This window comes from Penaeus vannamei, chromosome 37, assembly GCF_042767895.1.
Source record: "Penaeus vannamei isolate JL-2024 chromosome 37, ASM4276789v1, whole genome shotgun sequence".
In the NCBI taxonomy this organism is placed as follows: domain Eukaryota; kingdom Metazoa; phylum Arthropoda; class Malacostraca; order Decapoda; family Penaeidae; genus Penaeus; species Penaeus vannamei.
This window is the reverse complement of record NC_091585.1, coordinates 3,577,778-3,585,277: the sequence shown is the minus strand read 5'-3', so window position 1 is coordinate 3,585,277 and position 7,500 is coordinate 3,577,778. Positions and strand designations below refer to the sequence as shown.

At 39.8% G+C, this 7,500-nt stretch overlaps 1 protein-coding gene across 7 annotated transcripts in view; it reads left to right on the top strand.

The window, feature by feature from the left end:
- Window positions 1–374: 374 nt before the first annotated feature.
- Window positions 375–7,500, top strand: part of LOC113805650 (KN motif and ankyrin repeat domains 1) — a 76,634-nt gene continuing 69,508 nt past the window's right edge. For 6 of the 7 annotated variants that reach the window (XM_070115551.1, XM_070115552.1, XM_070115550.1 and 3 more), the window contains exon 1: window positions 399–603. The gene's annotated coding sequence lies outside the window, so the exon portion shown is untranslated. Of the gene's footprint in view, window positions 604–7,500 lie in introns of all 7 variants that reach the window. The other variant, XM_070115544.1, reaches the window with a different exon arrangement.

Sequence of the window (7,500 nt, the reverse complement as noted above, 5' to 3'; positions counted from 1 at the left end):
AGGAACAATATCAAATTACGTCGCTTTTGCTTCGTGTCGGCTGTTGTTCGGATGAGTGTTCGTATTTTGAATTGCGGCGGCGGGTGTGCCAGGAAGAAACGTTTCGACTCGCGAGGAAACTCTTCCCGTCGTCTTGGAAGACAAAGCAATCGGATAATTTTGATACCTGGGGAGGTGGGTATGTGTGGGCAGCACAAGAAAAAAAAAAATGGCTGAAAACATGACTGACCTCTACGACTAGAGTCTACTGGCCAATGAGAATCGAGAAGTAGTCCGTCTCGCATTCTGATTGGTCCGTTCGTAGCCCCGCTGAACCAATGGCGACGGAGCTGCCGCGCTCACCCACCTCTCCGGTTCACATTGAATTTCTCCTCAGTGATGAGAGGGAGGTGAGGGAGAGAGTACGCTGCTGTGCGTCCGCGTGTCGACAAACGTGACAGTGTATTTTTTAACCACATTTAAAAATCCATAAAAAGATATTACCCAACCGCTGGATTATGTAAAAAGGAAAAACATAAACGGAGAAGAAGTCAAGCGAGCCACGAGAATGACGGACGAAAGGATGGCAAAGAAAGTGTTTTTTGGGCGCTAGCAGATAAACAGGTGGGTGACAGGTGGTGTATGGAGAACAGGTGGAAGGGAAAAGGTGGTGGAAGAGAAGGTGGATCAGCTGATGACCCAGTGACACGGGCGGAGGTGGAAGAGGAGGATGACTGGAATATTTGAGACGGAATTCCAGTGGTAATGATGATGATGACACAGTTTAATGATGATAATGATAACGAAAAGGAAAGTGATATTAACAGCAGCAACAGAATGTCGATGATAAACGCAAGTGACGAAAAGGCCTTAATGAATAATGATGATGATAATAATAATAACAGTAATGATAATGATGACATAATATTATCACCATTGATAATGAATATAACAGTAATAACAGTAATGATAATGATGACATAATACACCATTGATAATGAATATAACAGTAATAACAGTAATGATAATGATGACATAATACACCATTGATAATGAATATAACAGTAATAACAGTAATGGTAATGATGACGTAATATCAACACCATTGAAAATGAATATAATAATGACAATAGTAATAGCAATGATAACAATGATAATAACAACAATAATGACTGGGAAAAATTATAACAGCATTGGTAATCACAAATTATGGAACATCCCTCCCCCCCCAAAAAAAGAAAAGAAAATAGATATAAAAGATAAACACAATAAACAAACAATGAATAACAAATGATAATTACGAAGAAAACAAAACCGTAAACTAATATTTAAAACAAAGGTCGTTCCCGGAGCCTAGATAGGGAGAAATACAATTAAATTGGTTGTTATTGGATGAAATAGTGTGAGAGACAGACAGAGAAAGGGAGAGAGAGGGAGGGGGAGGGAAAGAGAGAGGGAGGGAGGGGGGAGAGGAGAGAGAGAGAGAGGGAGGGAGGGAGAGGAGAGACAGAGGAAAGTTTGAGAGAGAGAGAGGGGGGGAGGGAGATTGAGAAACAGAGAGAGAGAGAGAGAGAGAGGGGGAGGAGGGGAGGGGGGATAAAGAAAAGAGAAGAGAGAGGGAGAGACACGAGGGGAAAGGGAAAAAAAGAGACTGGAGGAAGGGGAAAGGGAGAGAGACAAGATAAAGCCATACATACAAAAAGAAAGAAAGAGCGAGCGAGAGCGAGAGCGAGAGCGAGAGAAAGAGTAAGAAGAATGTCCTCTGTGTCGAGATGACTTCATCCGTGCAATTGATTTATATATACACAAATATTCTGGGCTGGGAGTGTATTGCATGGTTGCTGGATTGTGCGTGCGTGTCTGTGTCTGTCTCGTTTGTCTGTCTCGTTGCGTGTCTGTCTGTATCTCTGTCTCTGTCTGTCTCCTGTCTCTCTCTCTTTTTCTCTTTTTCTGTTTCTGTTTCTCTTTCTCTTTCTCTTTCTGTTTCTCTTTCTCTCTCTCTCTCTCTCTCTCTCTCTCTCTCTCTCTCTCTCTCTCTCTCTCTCTCTCTCTCTCTCTCTCTCTCTTTCTCTCTCTCTTTCTCTCTCTTTTTCTCTCTCTCCTCTCTCTCTCTACCTACCTCCCACCTTCTCCCTCTCTCTCCCATCCTCCCACCTTTTCATTCTCCTATCTTCCTCCCATCTTCTCCCTCTTTCTCCCACCCTCCCATCTTTTCATTCTATTTTTCTTTACATTATTTCTCCCTTTCTCCTTTCCTCTTTTCCCACCCTTCCTCCCTTCTTTTCTCCCTCCCATCTTTCCATTTTCTTTTTCTCTTCCTCATATCCTCCTATCTTTTAATTCTCTCTCTTCCTCCTATTATTTCGTTTTCTTTCTTCCTCCTATCTCATTCTCTCCTTTCCTCCCATTTTCCTTCCCTCTATTCCCATCCTTCCTCCTATCTCCTCTCTCCCTCCCCTCCCCTCCCCCCCCGTCCTCCCCCCCCCCCCTCCCGTCCTCCCCCCTCCCCTCCCTCCCTCCCCCCTTCTCTCTCTCCCTCCTCTCGCAAAGCGTACAGAGTTACATTACCAGTGTCATAAAGCTCATTGTGATATTTGCTTCCCGAGGAAATTAACTCTTGTGAAATTTGTTGTCTTTTTGTGTTTATTTTTTTTTTTCGTCTACTATGTACATTTTCCCCGTTATGTTTTATCTGCTGAATTTGTTTGCATTTTTTTTCTTTTTTTGCTTTACTGGCTGAACCTTGTGCTTGTATTTGCATATTAAAATTTAGCTGTTGCATTTGTTTACATGAGTTATTGTTGTTTTTTTTTTGTGTGTAAGAAGTTGTCTGATTCGGGTATTTTGTTTTCTCTCTATATTTTTAAAAATTCTAATATCTTGTTTGTGTGTTTTTGTTTTGTTTACGTAATGCAAATACGAGGAGTTCCGAGCTTAAACTGTTTTCTGTGTGCCCCTCGTGTTCTAGCGTTCGTTAATTGGATATTGTTGCTAAATCATTAAGAGAGAGAGAAAAAAAAGTTCACAACACAACAGCGTCGGCTCGTTTGCATTTTAAATGGTCGTTGGCAACCCCCTGTTCCTTCCTCCCCTCCCCCCCTCCTTTACCCTACCCTCCCCCACTGCACCCCCCCCCCCCCGCTCCTCTCTCCTTCCTTCCTAAGCCTCGGCGTGGAAGTGATCGTTAAAGCACACACACGCACGCACACACACACACACACACACACACACACACACACACACACACACACACACACACACACACACACTTGAGCACACACACACACAAACAAACAAACAAACACGCACGCACGCACACACTGGCTAAAAAGGAAGAAGGGTGTGTTTTACTTGGATTTTTTTTTTTTTTTAAGAGTTAAATGAAAATGCAAACATGCACGGACATGGCATTATACTGACACGTGCATGCGCGCACTCACAAACATTTTTTAATATATCTATTCTGAAGATCTTTTCATAATTATTCTGTATTGCATGATTAATTTTAACTCAAAAACTTTTCAATACAAACAAGCAAATGCTTACACGCACCCACACACATTCTCATTCCCTTATGTGCATGCCTGTGTATGTGCATGTGCATGCACAAATGCAGGCATGCATATACACAAGCACGCACACATACACGCGCATGCTCACATGCACGCAACCGCACGAGCACGAACACACACACACACACACTAACACATACACACACACACACACACATACACACGCATGCTCACACACACACACACACACGCACACACACACACGCACACACATACACACACACACACACACATACACACGCATGCTCACACACGCACACACACACACACACACACACACACACACACACACACACACACACACACACACACGACGGCACACACACACACACACGACGTAACACACACACACACACACACACACACACTCACACACGCCCGCACGCATACAGGATGAAAAACTGCCTTGAGCACTGATGGGATTCGGATTAACGGGGTCCAGGGTTCTCGGTTCACCCGGTTAACCCCGATAAGACACCCACATGAGGATCGCAGGGGTAACAGCATCAAAACAACGCAAAATGCAGCATTAACACAACAAAGAAACAGCAACAAAAACAGCGGAAGCGACAACAACACTTTAGAAATAAAGACAAGAACAGCAAGAGTAGCAGAAGCAGTCACACATACAAAAAATAACTAATATGTTAACGAAAATAATTGCAAAAACATGGACAACAGCATTTGCAACTGAAGAAAAACAGAGGCAGTAACAACAACAACAGTCGCTGTAACAATAACGGCAAAATCATCAATAACGACACTAAAAAAACAAAACAAAAAAACAATAACACCTACAAGAACGACGGGAAAGACAAAGATAGAAAACAACAAATAAAGTCATCAACAAAACGGCAGATCAACAAAAATATTACGATTCACACTGAGCCTTATGGGTAAGTGTGTGTGTGTGTGTGTCTCTGTGTGTGTGCATATGTGTGTGTATGTGTGTATTGTGTGTGTGTGTGTGCCATCAATACCAACAAGGCAACGAAAACATTAATAATGATAATGATGTAGAGGACATGCAGTATGCTTAGGTTATCCGATCCTATTCGTATGCGTGGGCATTCTATGATTTTTTTTCTTCTGTTATTGAATCTGTTTTGTATTTCTGGATAACCTGTCCTTTGGTGTTCGTATTCCTAGCCTTCAGATGCTGGATAGTCTCATCGTCAAAATATTTAGACTGGATACTCTGCCCTCGGGCATTTTATCCCATGTCCAATTTTGGGGCATAGTGTCCTTGGGCATCTTACCCTGGTGTCCAGTTTAGGGGCATTCTGTCCTTGGATATATATTTTATCCTTAGCGATCTGTTCTTGGGTCTTCTGTCCTTGTTTGTTATTTATCCTTAGTTATCAGTTCACGGATATTCTGTCCTTGGAAGTTCTACAGTTGGATAATCTACCCTAATCCGTTACTTTACCCAGCGTGTGTGTGTGTGCGTGTGTGTGTGTATGTGAGTGTGCGTGTGTGTGTGTGTGTAAGTGTATGTATGTATGTATGTATGTGTGTGTGTGTGTATGTGCGTGTGTGTGTGTGTGCGTGTGCGTGTGTCTGTGTGTGTGCGTGCGTGTGTGTGTGTGTGTGAGTGTGTGTGTGTGTATGTATGTGTGTGTGTGTATATATATGTGAGTGTGTGTGTGTGTGTGTATGTGTGTGTGTGTGTGTGTGTGTGTGTATGTGTGTGTGAGTTACCCCTGTTGTGAATGAATGCTGAGGTGGGTTGCCAATTACTCCCTTTCTGGTGGTTATGTAATGAGAGCCACGATGATGGTGATGATTATAATAATGTTATTGTTGATGTAAGAATGATAATGTTAGAGATAACGAGACTGATAAACATATCTTCAAAATTCTTCCTTGAGAGATGTATAGACGAATTTTAAATCATACTGAAAATCTCTTTATAATTCTTTATCTCTTTATACTGAACTGAACAGAAAGTGATTTTCACAGTATATATATTTGTGATTTATCTACAATATCGACAATAACAGAATACTCTAAATAACTGGATTATCGTGTTAATTAGTTCAATGAAGTATTATTGAAGACCTTCCTCACGTGACGTGTGTGATATCAGCTGTTCGTTATCACAGGTGGGTGAGCTAGCCCCGAATTCCGATAAGAATGGACCCCCTATCTTTTCATTTTCTTCGCTTCTACTTCCTTTTTTGCTTTTTATCCATTCTCCTTTGGTGTCGCGTATCGTCTCTTCTCAATTATCTTGTATGAATATATTTTTTTCTTTCTCTGTGCGTGTTTTATTTTATTCGCACTCCTAATCTCTCTCTCTCTCTCTCTCTCTCTCTCTCTCTCTCTCTCTCTCTCTCTCTCTCTCTCTCTCTCTCTCTCTCCCTCCCTCCCTCCCTCCCTCCCTCCCCTCCCTTCTGTTTCCAGTTTTCTGCTTTCTTTTCCTCCTCTTTATTCTCTTCCCTTCGCCCTCCCTCTATCTCCCTTTCCCAATCACGTATTTAGCCTGATAATGTTTATCTAATTATGCGACTTCTATGAGGGCCGTCGAAGTCACTTACCCAAGGGGACCACATTTCACCTTAGTATTCAGTATGCGGGCCAGGTATTTATGAGTTGGCGGGACGAAACGACCTCATGGCTGACGTAGAAGCTTAGGATATTTTATTCATTACAGAAATGCAGTAATAGAGAGAGAGAGAGAGAGAGAGAGACAAACAGTAGCAGTGTGATATATATTCATTACAAAAATAGAAAATAGAAAAAGAGAGAAAACTGACGAAGAAGCTTAGGATATTTTATTCTTTACAGAAATGCAGTAATAGAGAGAGAGAAAAAAACAACAAACAGTAGCAGTACAAGTGCTATATATTCATTACAAAAATAGGAAATAGAAAAAGAGAAAACTGACGTAGAAGCTTAGGATATTTTATTCATTACAGAAATGCAGTAATAGAGAGAGAGAGAAAAAAAAACTGTAGCAGTGTAAGTGATATTTATTCATCACAAAAGTAGAAGATAGAATAGAGAAAACTGTTGACGTAGAAGCTTAGGATATTTTATTCATTACAGAAATGCAGTAATAGAGAGAGAGAGAGAGAGAGAGAGAGAGAGAGAGAGAGAGAGAGAGAAACAGTAGCAGTGTAAGTGATATTTATTCATTACAAAAATAGAAAATAGAATAAGAGAAAACTGTTGGCGTAGAAGCTTAGGATATTTTATTCATTAAAGAAATGCAGTAATAGAGAGAGAGAAAAAAAAACAAAAAAACAGTAGCAGTGTAAGTGATTAAGTGATATTTATTCATTACAAAAATAGAAAATAGAAAAAAAGAGAAAACTGACGTAGAAACTTGGGATATTTTATTCATTACAGAAATGCAGTAATAGAGAGAGAGAGAGAGAAAAACAGTAGCAGTGTAAGTGATATTTATTCATTACAAAAATAGAGAATAGAATATAAGAGAAAACTGACGTAGAAGTTTAGGATATTTTATTCATTACAGAAATGCAGTAATAGAGAAAAAAAAAACTAAGAGTGTAAGTAATATTTATTCATTTCAAAAACTGAAGACAGAAAAAGAGAAAACTGTAGGAGTAAGTGATATTTATTCATTACAAAAATAGAAGATAGAATAAAAGAGAAAACTGTTGACGTAGAAGCTTAGGAGATTTTATTCACTACAGAAATCCAATAATAGAGGAAAAACTAGAATTGTAGATTGATAGTTATTTATTTAAAAAAATAGAAGATAGAAAAAGAGAAGCTGTAGGAGAGTATGATATTTATTTATTACAAAAATAGAAGATAGAATAAAAGAGAAAACTGTTGACGTAGAAGCTTAGGATATTTTATTCATTACAGAAATGCAGTAATAGAGAAAAAAAAAATTGTAAGAGTGTAAGTGTTGTTTATTAATTACAAAAATAGAAGATAGAAAACGAGAAAAAATATAGGAGTATAAGTGATA